The sequence below is a fragment of the Sander lucioperca genome, chromosome 10 (genome assembly GCF_008315115.2).
Source record: "Sander lucioperca isolate FBNREF2018 chromosome 10, SLUC_FBN_1.2, whole genome shotgun sequence".
Lineage (NCBI taxonomy): Eukaryota > Metazoa > Chordata > Actinopteri > Perciformes > Percidae > Sander > Sander lucioperca.
In genome coordinates this window covers 36,551,238-36,566,897 of record NC_050182.1, presented here as the reverse complement: position 1 = coordinate 36,566,897, position 15,660 = coordinate 36,551,238, and positions in this window count along the sequence as shown.

Here is a 15,660-nt window from a genome sequence, read left to right as displayed (position 1 = left end):
ATGCATTATGAAAATGTTTAATGAGGTAATAAAGCAACTGAGAAGTAGGATCATTTCCTCCTAGAATTTTAGACAATCGGAGTTCTTTTTGCAACCAGTGGATTCGCCCCCTGCTGGCCATTAGAAAGAATGCAGATTTAAAGTACAGTCATTTTTTGCAGCACTATTACTTCCACACTGGAACTGCACATTGACCTGCTGTCAATTACTTTTAAGAAAACACAGGCATATATATATATATATATATATATATATATATATGGAATGGTAACACTTGGTCTAATAACATTTCCGTATGTTATTTCAGTGTTTTGTCATATGTATGTATGTATATATATATATATATATATATTTTAAAGCAAGATTGATTTAAAAATGTATACATATACAGCAACAACAATAGGAAGTAGTTGCAGCAAAACACAAGGGTTAAAACATACAGGTTTTGGTTTTGCGCATTCAGAAAAAAGTACAATAAATCTGCACTACTGGTCAATGTGTATGATCCCAGCACTTAATAAACTTGGTTATTGACAATCATATAACAAATAGCTTTACTATGTGTTTTGCTATGATGATTAACTGTAAATCTGTGTTGGTAACATACAGTAGAAAAGAATACAGCAGAGAGGGGTGAACAGAGTTAAGTGTTTCTCTCTGGTTACTCTAGCTCCATTTGGCACTTGAAAACCACTTTCTCGTCTTTTACATTTCTACTACTATCTTTTACACTCACCCAGACAAAATGTTGCCCCTTCAGTGTGCCGGCTCTGTTGTTGTGTGTCGTATGAGCTGCTGTCTATGCCGGCTGTCAGCTGGCTGTAGAGCTAATATCAGGGCTGCCTCTCTGGCTGGCAGAACCAATCAGACTCTGGAAGCTGGGCTGATTGGACTGACATACTCCATCAAACCCAGCATCAAACCGCCTCTGAACATACACTGGGGTCTGACTGCTTCGGACATCACAGAGTAGGCCGGTGCAGGCTTTGTTAAACAATCCTAATATAGATCACAGAGGTTTCCTTCTCACTGCCTCTCCCTGTAGAATTTCAGGAGTTTTAGATGCATTTTTAGAAGAAGTCTCAGGTTATTTATTTTGCAGGGAAGCATGTGCACTCACTTTTGTTGCAGAGTAATTATTATAAAGGTTTGAATTTTGGTTCTCTTTCTGTCTAGTCTCAAGGCATCTAGTCAGATCTTCCAGACTCTTGTACCATGTAGTATTTAATATCAAAGCATGTGGCATCAAGACGTGCATGCTTTGAACTGCTTTTAATCCGAGCATCTCAACTAAACATACAAACCGCACTTCTCAAATAAAACTTACTAGTTTGACATAATTAAGTATTTCATATAATTGGGTTGACTTTAATCATCTTTTAATCACCCAAATATATTCTAAAATTGAAATGTTTATGAGAACACAGGGTTTTTGTGGCAATGATTGCAACCCTGAAAGCCTTGGACAAACATGTTGGACCTTCTAATTATCTAGTATAGTTAAGGAAGTACACTCAGCATATGTGCTTGCGTGCTTCATTCATTTCCGACTGGAGAGGAGGATAAAATGTTGTGTAAATTTGTCAGAGTCTGCATGAGGAGCTTTACAATGTCAACAACATTGTGAGTGTCTTCGGAAACAACTTAAAAGACACTCCCAATCACCAGAGGCCTTGCTTCTTGTTTCCTAATTCCTAAAATGAATTGCTTTTTAGAAATAGAGGCAACAATAGAATTTTAGCGCTCAAAGCCGCAAATTACAGCCACCTTAATGGAGCATTTGTAAACGATTTAATTGTCTGCTTCCACTGACGAGCTGTGGCGCCAATCATACACCGTCCTCTCCAAAGCTGAAGAGATATTCCAATCATGGCGCCATTGTTTCCAAAATGACAACAATATGGATTGAAATGCATGAGTGCTGCTTAGACAACATTTACCTCTCGACTGTGCATCCGTTATTGTGGCCATTTAAAACCCAATGGGGGTCCGAGTCGGAAACTGTTGCGCGAAATGTTGGGCCTGCTTTACAGAGCTGAATCAACTGCTCCCGAGGACGCATCACAGGGGGTGATGTCAGCACGACTAACCTCCCACAACATGACAGCCACAGACGCATATAATTAGTCTTTATCCCATATTCAACAATAAGGGTGACAGTCAATGCAAGGGTGTTCCTTGACTGACACTGTCCACTAGAGCAGAGGCAGATGGAGACAGGAAGACATCAGTCACTCAGAACTAACAATCATTTTTTAGAATAATAATGATAACAGCAACAATAGTGCTATATGATATATTTACAAAGAACAAGTGTAAAGTACTTTACAAAGGAGATATAAGATTTACCAACCTGTTCTCACTCCGAACTCGTAAAAATACGAACACTTGGTCAGTGGCTCTCATCGTCAGATACGACGCAAAAAGCAGCCTTCAGCGTGTGTATGGAACACACCGGGTGCTGTAAGATGACGTAGTATTAAAACGACGACGGTAGCGAGTAGTATGAAAGAACACAGGACTTTCACCCAGGAGACCGGGGTTTGTGTCCCGTTCTTGTCCCGCGTGTCACTGAAACGTACATTTTATAACCCCACCCACGATCTTTTCCTAAACCTAACTGTCCCATTATTCTTTTCCTAAACCCAGCTGTCCCGTTCTTGTCCCGCGTGTCACAGAAGCGTACCTTTTATAAGTCCACCCACGATATTTTCATAACCTTCCTGTCCCATTCTAGCACTGCATGTCACTTAAACGTACGTCCCGACCCAGAGCGTCAAAAGTGATGCCAATAGTCCGGACCAAGCGCGTTTAGATAAAGCGCATTTGCATATGACTCTAAAGGAGACTTTTAGCGTCAATAACAACACCAAAGGCACATGCCCAAACGTCCATATTTTACGCAATGGGAGTGAGAATGTGTTGGATATACTGTAAAGCTGACACGTAGTGCCCACTATACACTAGAAACCATCTCACATCTAAAGGCAATCTGTCATAATGTCACTGAGTTTTTAGTCACAGACTATAAGATTTTACTACCAAGACTTAAAGCTCACGATAATATCAAACATGTTTGATTTTGTCGGAACATCACAACGGTAAAAAAATGACTTACGACAGCTCCGACTGAGTTTAACACCACCTTTCATCTTACACAATGATGGAGATGACGGGAGCGCACCCCAACTCTAGCAGGACTCTCATGATTGTTATTACGATATTGGGGAATCGCTTGAAAAGTTGTTTTGTAAGGTAAGGTCGGCATAAGGCAGAAAATATAGTTCATCAAGAAAAGCAAAAGTAAACTGTTAAAAGGCACAAAAGCATTATTGCATGAATGCAAGTCTGTAGAAGTATTTAAAAGATGAGCCCCTGATTGCAAAGTAGCAATGATGTCCTGTTTTAAATTCCTCCCATATAAAAAGGGCCATGATCACCTCCTGTATTGCTTTTTGTCTTTTCATTCTCCAAGAACGTGTGAAATGGAAAGGGCCCAGGACACAATTATATTTTCATTCCTCCTAGTGGCAATGTTCAATGGATGCACTGAAGGCAGGGTTGAATTAATGATACATTTATTCATTATAATTTTAATATAGCCACAGTGCACAATCAGCTGCAATACAGCGAGACTGAGCTGAGAAAACAAATTAGCGGGAAAGCCTAAGGAATATTTTTTACCCTCTATTCTGCATCCTCGTGGCATATGGCTACCTATTTGCAACAAGAGTTCATTTGCAGATATATAAAGAAATCAGCGCAGAGACAAATAAAATTATGTAATAAAACTCAACCGAGAAGAAATATTGCCAGTGAAACATATGGCACTGTCAAAAATTATCACTTGAGACGCTGAACACAAAATACTGGCAAGTACAATTTCAACACGTTCCACCCTAAATGAATTAATTCACTTCATTATAGAGTAGAAAGGTAGGAGTTATAATGGTCTCAATTAGAGCGAAGCCATAAAGCGAAGAGAATGTATATGTAATTTCTTTTAATTTAGCTACCATCTGTTTGTTGCAATTGAACACACTGTAATATTTAGCTTTTCATTCGTTTGTTTTTCTTTCAGTGAGACAGTTCATTGTGTATGAGCGTAAGACTGTTTGAGTACAATAGAGCCAGAAATGACTGATTCCATTTGAGTTTGAGTTCATTATTCAAAATGAAAGCTTCCTTATACAGTATGTGTGTGGATGCATTTTGAACAAAGAAGAATCCTATCATACATTTTTAATAATAATAACATATTTAAGGTAACTGGTGTACTTCCCCAACTCATTCATGCCCGTAAAGGTATATATAAAGGGAAGACAGTTACTGTATGCAGCGGCATAAATACTACAGGGTTACGGAGTGTGTTTCATCTGGTTTGACTAATAAAAACTCTCTCAATCGTTCTCCAGAAGCCTCTCAAGCATATGTCTCCTCATCTGCTTATCTTGGCAAACACTTGGCTGGGTACATGAGGGCGGATGGAGGGAGAGGAAGAGTTGAGTCGACTCCTTTCCCTGATGGCCTCGCAGGCCCCGCTGCCTGGCTCGGCTGCTTCACACAGAGCGAGCGCTCTCCCCAACATGCCATATGGGAGCCATAGTGCTTTCCTTTATCATCTCCCCTTTTTTATGCCTACTGGTTGTGTGGCTGCCTTTGTTGTTCAGGAATAATCAAATGTTGATAGCATAGTACAAATGGACCATTAAGTATGTGAGAATGCTCTATGGAGATGGAGCAGATAAGAGAGCAGGAGCCAGGCAGTCTGCCACGTTCAATAGCCAGCCTAGTGGTGGTGCTAATTTGATTATAATATAGTCATCTCCGAAGATTAGAGCTATTCAATTAAATATTCTAATTAACCTGAAGTATTAGGCAAATGATGCTAATTACAAATATCCTCAAGAGAGCCGGCTGGATGAAAGGCTCGGCTCACGATTGATACTTCAGACCACTGTCTCGTAACAAGATGTCCTATATCATAGACTCGGCGAATATTAAATTCCTGGCTAATTTGCCTAAACCCCATTTGTTTAATGGCATTTGCATTTTGTTTGAAATTGTAATAAACATGTGTACCAGGCTCTTAACTTCACAGAGAAAGTGCACTCTTGGGGTAGCTTAGTATTTCTGTTTACACAGCTCTCCGGAACATTCTCTCTCTCTCTCTCTCTCTCTCTCTCTCTCTTACTCACACATGCACACATAAACAAACAAACACACACACACACACACACACACACACACACAAAGCCTGGCGCATTTAACTCAAAGTGCTTGCACTGACTGCAGTGTAGCAGCAGTATTTTCAGGCCTGTGAACAACTAATAAACAATTTTATTATATTTTTTGTGTGTGTTTCTAATAATTAGGAATATATTGATTTATGAGGGGTTGTATCTTATAATTTGCATTATTTTCCCATGCGGTTGATGCCATAGTATGTGTGTGTGTGTGTGTGTGAGAGCTAGATAGGGAGACAGAGGGAGAAAGATGTAAGACAGAATTCATTGTGGAAGCAGCCAGCTCGCGCCAGAATGCTTTGTCTAAAATCATGATATCATCATCATATTTGACAAAGGTTAGAGGAAAAGCAAAGCTATCATGGTAGAGAAACATGTAGGTGCCTTCAGTGATTACTTTATATTCATAGTTTTTCCACTCCAAGGTCCTGAATATGTCATGTGCATAATGCCGGCCCTCAGTGTGGCATTATAGTCACTCCAAGCAACGTGTTTCAATAAGGCAATTTTCTCACTGCCTAAGAACATCAGCAGGGCGCCATTCTCAACAAAGACAGAGTATGACATGTTATCCAAGCATACATCTGCAGGACAGAACTATACTTTATTAAAGGAAAATAGGATTTCGCAAATGGTTTGACAAGCAGGGGCAGGAGGAGGGGCACAGGGGGATGCAGGGTGGAAGGGGCGGGGGGCGGGAGGGGGGAGGGGGGGTGTTGAAGGCAACAGAAGAGGCTTGATTCATGGTTTCTGAGCAAGGTTCATGAAAAGGGTTAGGTAAAGAAAAGTGGGAAATGCAACTCATGAAGATCAAATACGTGGAGGTTGTGAAAGCCACCACAACAGTTTTGACTATGTGTGATTGTCTCATCTTTGCTACACAAATCACAGCATGACAGAGGATTTGCGGGGGGGGGGGGGGGGGGATGAGATGAGCCCTTACTTGTATCTAAGCAACCATACACACAATAAATCATGTGATCGCGGATGATGGAGAAGACCACAAACTGTGAGAGATATTGGCTAAAATGTGCCTCTAACAATGCAGGAAGTTGAACCAAGTTACACTGGTCTGTATTTTTACTTGCCATGAAGGCCCTCAAAACCTTAAATATTATATTAATTTATCATTTCAAATATATACACATTTCTTTGTAAATGTAGCAATGGTGGAAAGTAACAAAGCAAGCATTCACTCAAGTACTGTACCTAAGTACAATTTAGATGTACTTGTGCTTTACAGTACTTGAGTTTAGTATTTATATCATATACTTGATATACTCCACCACATTTAAAAGGCAAATGATCGGGCCGGGCCGGGCCGGGCCCTTAAAGCAGCCATATTATGCTCATTTTCAGGTTCATAATTGTATTTTAAGGTTGTACCAGAATAGGTTTACATGGTTTAATTTTCAAAAAACACCATATTTTTGTTGTACTGCACCGCTCTCTCTCACTGCTGCAGATCCTCTTTTCAGCTGGTCTCTGTTTTAGCTACAGAGTGAGACCTCTTTTCTTCTTCTTCTTCTGTACTATCTTTGAGTGCACTCGCACATGCGCAGTAGCTCAGATGTAGATCATGTCAGCTAGCTAGCTCCATAGACAGTAAAAGAAAGGCTGTTTCTACAACTTTGGTCAGTTACAAGGCAGGATTAGCTGGGAGACTTCTAAATGAGGGCGCACATGGAAGTAGTTCTTTTGTAGATTATGGTGAACTTGTGTGTGTTGTAGCAGTGCTTTGCTATTGAGAACGAGGTAGCATGCTAGCGTTAGCATGCTAGCGTTAGCATTAGCGTTAGCCTGCTCGTTTCGGCTTGTGACGTCACAAGCCGTGCCGATTTTGAACAGCTCACCCAGAGACTGAAGGCAGGACACATTCAGAAACCGTATCTCACTCTAAACAGCATGGATGGATTTTTTTCAAAGTTTGTATGTGTGTGGAAGCACCAGAGACACAACAGAACACCCCAAATCCCAGAAAAAGTGATTTTTTAATCATTACTTTATTAGCCTTATTCGGTGGGGAGCAAGCTATGCCTCTCCAGCTTCTCCCGTAGCTCTGGGTGTCCTGCACTGACTTGAGTGTGAGGTAAACTGTGCTACATCGCGTCTCCCCGTCTCTTTTTCCAGTCTGAATAAACAAACAGCGCAGTTTACATGCTTCGTCCTTGTTGCATTATCGGTATTCATTAAGATAATTCTAAATAGATTTCTGTAGTTCAAACAACTCAGAATTGTAGTTGAGAACGTCAGTTATAACGGTCCATGTATTAAAAAAGTAGTCGGGTTTAAATCGGGCTCGGGCTCATAATTACAGTTAATGTGTCGGGCCGGGCCGGGCTTGGACACAACGTGCACGGGCTCGGGTAGGGTCGGGCTTGATTTTTTGGGCCCGATCTAAGCTCTAGTTAGCAGGCAGCTGTTCTAAAAATCCACTCTTCACTATCTGCTCAGCACCAGCAGACAGACATAGTTAGCAACCAGCTGGTGAACATATTGAAGCATTTAGCAGCTAAAGAGCCAGATATGTCCTGCAAGTTGGTTGAGACCAAAAACTGAGCTAAAAAGAGGGTAAATGTAGGACTTACATTCACCAGGTGGCCAGAAACATGACTCCAAATGAATGCTAACATTGCTTCTTCACTTCTGGATGTATGAATGAGAAACTGTTTTCGCTGCCCCCTATTGGCCCGAAGCAAATCTGTAACAGGTTCAAAGATTTGATGATTTTGGCTTGTGGAAAAGAAGTATAGTTCAAGCCCCTTGTCGTGTTTCAGATGTTTATCAGTTGTTATTTTGACCAAAGAGACTTTTCCACTTTAAACTTATAAGATGGTCCCATTTAAATAACTGTTTGTGTGTGTAAGGAGGTAAAAAAATAAAAATCCAATATTTCACCAAAAAGCAAAGGTTAGAGTAAAAAAAAAAAAAGTATATCAATTTACACTTTTACCTCAATAAGGTTTTAATGCAGGACTCATAATTGTAATGGAGCGTTTGTGTTGATAAGTATTTGCATGGTCAAGTAAAGGAAATAAATACTTCTTCCACCACTGCATTGTATACCATAGAACGTAGCCCAGTGTTCCCACTTCTTTTCTACCTACAGCTATATTGTGTATATCTGGCTTTGGAAAAGACAAACAGAGACAAAGGCATTTCAAATCATCCTAAAATGTTTTATTTCTTATTTTTAAAAATCACACAGGCATCCCCATTCCCCAGCATGCTGTTCAGTCCATATCGCCCCTGAGCTTGTTGGATGCTTGATACAGCGACTGTATTTACTACTGGGGGATATCATACGAGTCGGGCTAAGCCGGGAGGGATGATATCAGCTTTTGTTTGAGCCTCCGCTACGTGGAGAGACAGTCGTAAGTACTGTACACCTGTCTCATTAGGAGAACCATGCTGTTGACCCAGTGTATTAGCCTGGGCCTAATCCTGGCGGATCTGAACAGGCTTCCCTAAGCCTCTCATATGGATAAGTCTTCCCCTGAGCCACCATGACAAGGCTGCAGCACAATGGAAAACCGGGCCACGCTAACACATCATTATGCTCTCACAAACAGATACAGATTATGAGAGAGGCCGGGTTTTGTTTGTTTATTGGCAATATTGCTGTCGAATTATTGCTCTTACTGGCATGCCCTGCAAGAGGCTATTCACACCACAGATATACACAGTTGACAGATACACATCCATGTACACGCACATTCCCGTAGTAAAACCACACTTCCACTGGCAAATGGCACCTATTGAAGCTGCCCTATGTTTTTGAATCATAACAAGCATTTAGACATGTATGATGGTAGTTAAGATGCCTCATAAATCAATATCCATTAGTCAATTAAAAGAATAGTTCAACACTTTGAAAATACCGTAGTGCTTACTGTAATCACTGTCTTGCCGAGAGTTAGGTGAGGCGATCATCACGGTGTATCGCCAGAACCAGAAGGCTGTAGCATAATGACTGGAAACAGGGGGAAAAAGATAGCTTAGTATAACAGGCCTGGTTCTAACCAAAGGTAATCAAATCTGCCAACATGCACCAACCACTAAAGCAAAATAATTATAACGACATTTCTACTTTGTTTAATCCGTATAAAAACCGAAGTGTAAAGAGAACATCAGAAGAGCATAGGGGTTTCCGTGCCAAATTATTTCTTGGTAGGGTGATTAACTTCCTGCAGTCTCTGCCTGACGCATTGTGACAACAAGAATTGAGTTACTGAGTCTGGTGAGGAATATATGTTTTTACACTTGTGTGTGTACACTTGTGTTTGTACTTATTAAACAAATGTGATATAAGGTGTTAATACGTGAGCTTTAGAGGTGCCGGTATTTTGTTTCTTTTGGACAGAGCCAGGCTAGCTGTTATAATGTCAAACTAGTATTTATCATACATATCATATTTGGAATTTCAAAGCTACATTACAGTATGTATGTCATAATACACCAGCCTCCGTCAGAAAGAGAGGCTGCAAAGAAAGAGTGCCTCATCTTCACTAAGATCCAACTGATTGAAGCTATTTTTTTCCAAATTAAGATTTGTGACCAAACTGCTTCTCCTAAAACAGCAGAAAGTGAGTCCTTCTTTTTGGCACCCTTTGACCTCACATCCAAGTTCTTTTGACAAGATTTCTGGGTGCTGCAGTTTTGCAATGTCAAACCTTCTACCAGTTGGTGCAATCAGCACACAAGGCTTTACAATACTAAGGTGAGTCTTATGATACAGTCTGAACACAGAAAGGTGTTTCCTGTTTCATCTGTGTGGATGGTCTGCTGTCATCAATGTCATATTGAGAATGAGAGAGAGACAAAGACAGAGACAATAATGCCTGATTTGGACTGGAAGTAGAAATCAAAGCCAATCACAAAGCTCCCTCTCCACTTATTGACTCTTTTTTGTAAACATCAAGATGAGGAGATTGATTATTGAGAGAAGTTAAAGCAGTGTTGATGGCTTCTTTTCACATGTCCTTGTCATTTCTCTCAGCTGTTGTGCTTCACATTTCAATTTGCCACAGCCAGCAGGAGTATGCCTTTTATTATATATTAAAGCTTAAGGTTTAGATACATGAAAGCTTGAAGTTGTGTGTTTTTACAAATGTTCTTTTGTGTCCTTTAGTGGTGTTTTAGTTCAATGCCTTTCTCTACTGTAGAAAACAAAACCCAGCATGCCCAAGGAGGAAGATACCCAGTCTCATCATGGCCAATCTGCTAATGCGACCCTGTTGAAGATGAGAGCTGGTGATTGAACAAAGCGCTCAGTGGAAGGAAACTGTCCAACCTCTGAGCGTCGTGTGCATCGCGGCTCCGCCTGGCAAAATGCAAATGTCAAGTGACACTCGACAAGTCTGTGATTAAGATTTAATAGAGAAAAATGTGAGGCGAGGATATTAGCCTAACTAAGACACATCAGCTGGCTCTCCTAAGGGTGCCCCACTCCATCTCCTCACATCCCTTGCTGCAGCAGGGCGCCACTATGACCAGGACGTGCAACTTGAGATGTTGCAGGTAGCAAGTAAAGCAGGATGTATGAGAGGTATTACACAACATGCATTCATATTACGATCACACAAATCCACGATTTAAATATGTATTTTAACAGTGACGGTAATGCAACTAGATGGCAGAAGGGTACTTTACAACAACAGTTAGATTTTCTCAGACTTTACAGGGTGCATTTGAATGCACCATGAGTTTAACGAGGGTCACCTGAATGCACCATGACATTCTATCGGAGCTCAAATGCTTTACCATTAGCTGATTGTTTACATAAATTCAGGGAAGTTGGAGGATTTGCCAGTTTTGTTGTTTCTCTGTCATCCGAAAAGTACAGCTGCAGGCTACTGGTAAACTAATGTTATGCTGTATCATTACTTGCATGCTACCATGCCAGTAAGCTACGCTGTGTGTTGTTGATTTTCTCTTAGGACATGCGCAAATAGGCGGGGTTGTAGAGAACAAAAAAAATGCTGGGGTGGTCGCCGATACTGCTTTTTAAAAGTCATTTTGATTGATTTTCAATTTAAAATCGAAATTGTGACACTCCTAATTCATATGAAGATTGAGCTACGTATTGGGTCCATTTGGGTTTATTTTTTGAAATTGAACATTGGCTGGTTTTCTAGGAACTTTTAGTTGTTGTTTTATAATGGCAAAACAGTGGACTTCACTCAGATACAACTTGTAACTCCAAGCTCCGGATTTGTCCCCACCAGGCACTCAGGAGGCCAGACATCACAGGGAGGGAACATGCAGAGGAATCGCGCACATACGAAGGACAGCGCCGCTCTACCAGCACTTAGCGAGCCACCATCGTCACCAACCAATCTCTCTGCTTCAAATCTTCTCTGAAATTTAAAAAATTTAATTTGTCAACGTCTTTCTATCATATGCTCCATCACTGTCCGAGCCGGTGGCAGGGGCCAGAGGCCCGGGGGGGAGGGGGGTGATGGGGGCTGGGGGGTGGGGTGGGGGGGGTGACTTGCTGCAGGGCCAAGGCAGCTGCTCTCAGATGGGAAGACGGCGCTTTGATTAGGCCCTCACGCTGGCTGGAATTGTCCTGGACAGCCTAGAAATCAGATTATTAACTCAGATACCAGACACTATGTCTCCTGGATGGGATTAGCATGAAAATTTTGATATGGATCGATAAGCAATCTTTCCCCTTCTTCCCAATCTCCCAAGGCTTCATTAATCTGTGTGTATGTTTATGTCAAGGAATTAAGACATCCCTGTTAGCCCGTCATCCCTCTCCCCAACACACACACATATACACACTTACCCCCCCCCCCCCACCCCCACCCCAGCTCTGTTCTCTCAGGATGCTCGATGGGAGCATCTCATAGAGATTTATTAAATCAAGTACTGACTCTACTTACCTCAAGGAAAATTGCCTCCTGTTCCTCCATCCGGCCTCTTAGGTCTCTACATAAGCCTGAAGATCACACTTCTGTTCTTCAAGAAAATCCACTCAGTGTTATATTGTATCATTACTTGACAATATTACCCATGACTGATGTACAGTAGACACTCTATTCCCTGAATACATATTAAGAAATTGCAGAGTAAATTGCTTTTCATTACTTGGCGTGTAATCTAACTATGTTTTACATCAGTGCACTTTTTTTCTTTTTTATAAAACAACTAGATAAAGATTTAGTATTTTCACATTGGCACTGAGACTAGAATCAGTAACTTAATAACTTGAATAAATGAATGAATGAATGAAGGAATGAATGAATGAAGAAATGAATGAATGAATGAAGGAAGGAATGAATGAATTATATTTTATTTACGGGTCATGCCACTAAGCGGCCCTTCCCACACGGAATTACATGACACCAATACAAAAGACACATTATAAATTCCTTGTGACAAAGATTAATTGTTTGCAAATGAAGAAATAACTAAGAGGAAAGTACATTAAACTAAAATGATAATTTAAAAATTATTCCGTTCAACATAATTAAACCCTAGAAGCCTTTTCAACATTTTTCAGAAGAGGGGACACAAATATGTAACTTTCTTTAGCTTGAAAAATAGTGAAAAGCAAGAAATAATACACCTAATGTATCACTATCTAGTCATCACTTGTTAGTGACAGTTGTTTTTTAGTTGTTTTTTTAGCTTCTCTGTTGTGAGCATTATTCCAGCTACAAGTTTAAAAATAGATAATAAGTAGTCTAACACAAGCATGAATATGGTCACTTGGACCATTATGAATGTGGACAGTAAGACAATTTTTATTTTTTTTTATGTTCCAGCATTGCTCTATGGTTTGCCAAGTGTTTACTTTCCTAAGAGCATCAAAATCTTGTGAAAACTTTGAAAGTCATTGCTTGTTTTCTTGTGACAGATTGTTGGAGCAAATGCAGAGGAGCTGTCACTACCCTGTTCATGGTCTGGTGCCAGGAAGTCATTATTCAGGGTCCTAAGAAAACAACTGTTTTTTAACTTTTTTTTTTGAGTAGTTGCATCCAAGTATTCATCCGTATTTAATCTGTTCATCCCACGGAGTAACATTTAACGAGTTTCATCCCTGTGGATCCGAATGACTAAATTAATCATTTAAAGACATTTGTAGTTCAATACATTGTTTCATGAACACCAAATATGGCCAGAAATGTTAATTTTACGGTGTCATTAAGTCTGGCATTTTCTCCCAAAAAAATTGTACATTATAACATTTTGCAGTGTGATATCAGAACTAAACAGTTACACGATTCCCTCTCTCAACTCATAACACCACAGTGAGCCACATGTTATGCGATCACTCTGCAGGATCTAATATCCCCTCTTCCTTTCCTAATGTCAAACCTAAGGAAATCAATATATAACTGTATTAAATAAATAACACACATAATGAAAGGAATATGTGAATGTGTTGATGGATTATCTGAAACTTAAGGCATGGGCGGAGAGTGCCCAAGCATAGCTGGTGGAAAGGATCAGTACTGGTATAATTATGACCCATACGCAGGGCATAATTAATCTCGCCTGCATCATTAGGAAACACGAGTCCAGCCATGTCATTAAAGTGCTTTTAGTCGTCCTACTGTCCTCCCTTTGCCCCGATGCACTCTCTGTTTTACCAGCCCACTGCTGGTCATTTACAGAAAGAGCACTCATCTATGCGGCGGCATGACTACTCACATATTGTCTTTATGTCCAATCATGGTTAATAATGAAGAGCTTTAGAAGGAAGGAAATGAATAAATTAAAGTCGCGGGGGAAAAAAAATATGGAGTCAGGCTTGACAGTGATAAAGGATTTCTTTTAAGTTGAACTCAGGCTATTTTATGATTTGATGAACTGCGTCGGTCAGCGATCTGATTAAAGCTCTCCACGACTCCTTTGACATGTGAGGAAAAAAGTCAAGACTTCATTTAAAGCTGCAGGAAATTCAAAAGTCCATGCGTCTCAATGTTAACATTTTATTTCTTGTACCAAATGCAAAGAAGAGAAAAACAAACAGGGTTAAATGCTACATAATTAGCACCATTTCCTTTGTGGTATACTATTAGTAGAGGCATATTATTCACTAAAGTGCTAATACTATTCTCCCATGTCCATTAACAAAGTGAGGTATGTGTATAGGTAAGTGGATCCAATTGGCTAAGAGCTTGTGGTTTCAGCAGAGAGTGCTTTTAAGTCTGCACACTCAAAAGTATTGGACTAGGGGTCAGGTTCAAATTAATTAAAGGGCTATAAATGAAAGAGCCCACTAATGACTGCAATCTTACCTACCCAATATTTAATATTTCATCATTAAACAGTAAAATGACCCGATATGATCCTAATACAGTCCCAATTATGCAGCATTGATCAAAGTGACCTTTTCATACCGAGGAGTGGAGAAAAATCAATCCAGCACCTCCTCCTCTTTTTTTTTCTTCCTTCTGGCTTACTATTCCCTGCATACTAAAGTTCCACTGGCTATAGTTGCAGCCTGTACATACGTCTATATAATATATACCAAGCAAAATGCTGCATCTCAAAATTAACTGACCCCGGCACAGAAAGCAATCTCTCCATGCCCGTCCGTCTAATTCTTTTGTTCACAAGCATGTTGTATTTCTCTTTGTGTTTGTTTGTTTTTGCCCCCCTCCCCTCCCATACCCCTCCATCCCTTCCCTCCCTCCCCTCCTCGGCTCGCCTTGTCTGCTGCCAGACACCCAGCCATGTCAAATCCCAGAAGCCGAGACAGGTGACGAAAACGGGGGGCCAGACTTCTCTGCCCATCAGTCGAGGCGCCGGGCTAGGAGCCATCATAATGGCTAATTCCTCCCCGCCTGGCCCAGGGAGCAGGAAAAGAAGCGAGACGGGAAAAGTGAAATCGGTACAATGCCTAAACACATTTCGCTGCAGGATCTGTCTTGATTTGGTGTACTGCTTGACACTCTCCATTTTCTGTTTGACTGGTAACTGCTGATGTGCTTTTCCCTTGTCAACTCACCATGAAACAAGTTCAATGTATTTCTAAAGATTGCCACGTTTGGCTGCTGTTTAGCTCAAGAACAATGGAGCAGATCTACTTGATTAAAGTTTCAATGACTAAATAAAAGGACTTTCTTCTAACGGAAAACATTTTTATGTACAGTCTGCAAGAAAATACGTTAGCATGAGTGATAGGAGATTGTGTTTTATTTTATTTTTTTACAGGTTACGGTGTGAATGAACCCACAGCTGTAGGTTTCTGGTTTTAACTTAACTTTTGCCGGATGGCTTTGTGTATGTGTGCACTCGCTCTAAAACTTCTTTTCTTTTCCGTATACACACGTGCTCACTGAACACACAACCAATTAACATGTATTTACTTTTACAACTTCCCTAAAAGAGGACATGTATGATCTCTGATTTTAAACATTTATTTTACGTTGAATTTTGAATAATGTAACCATTA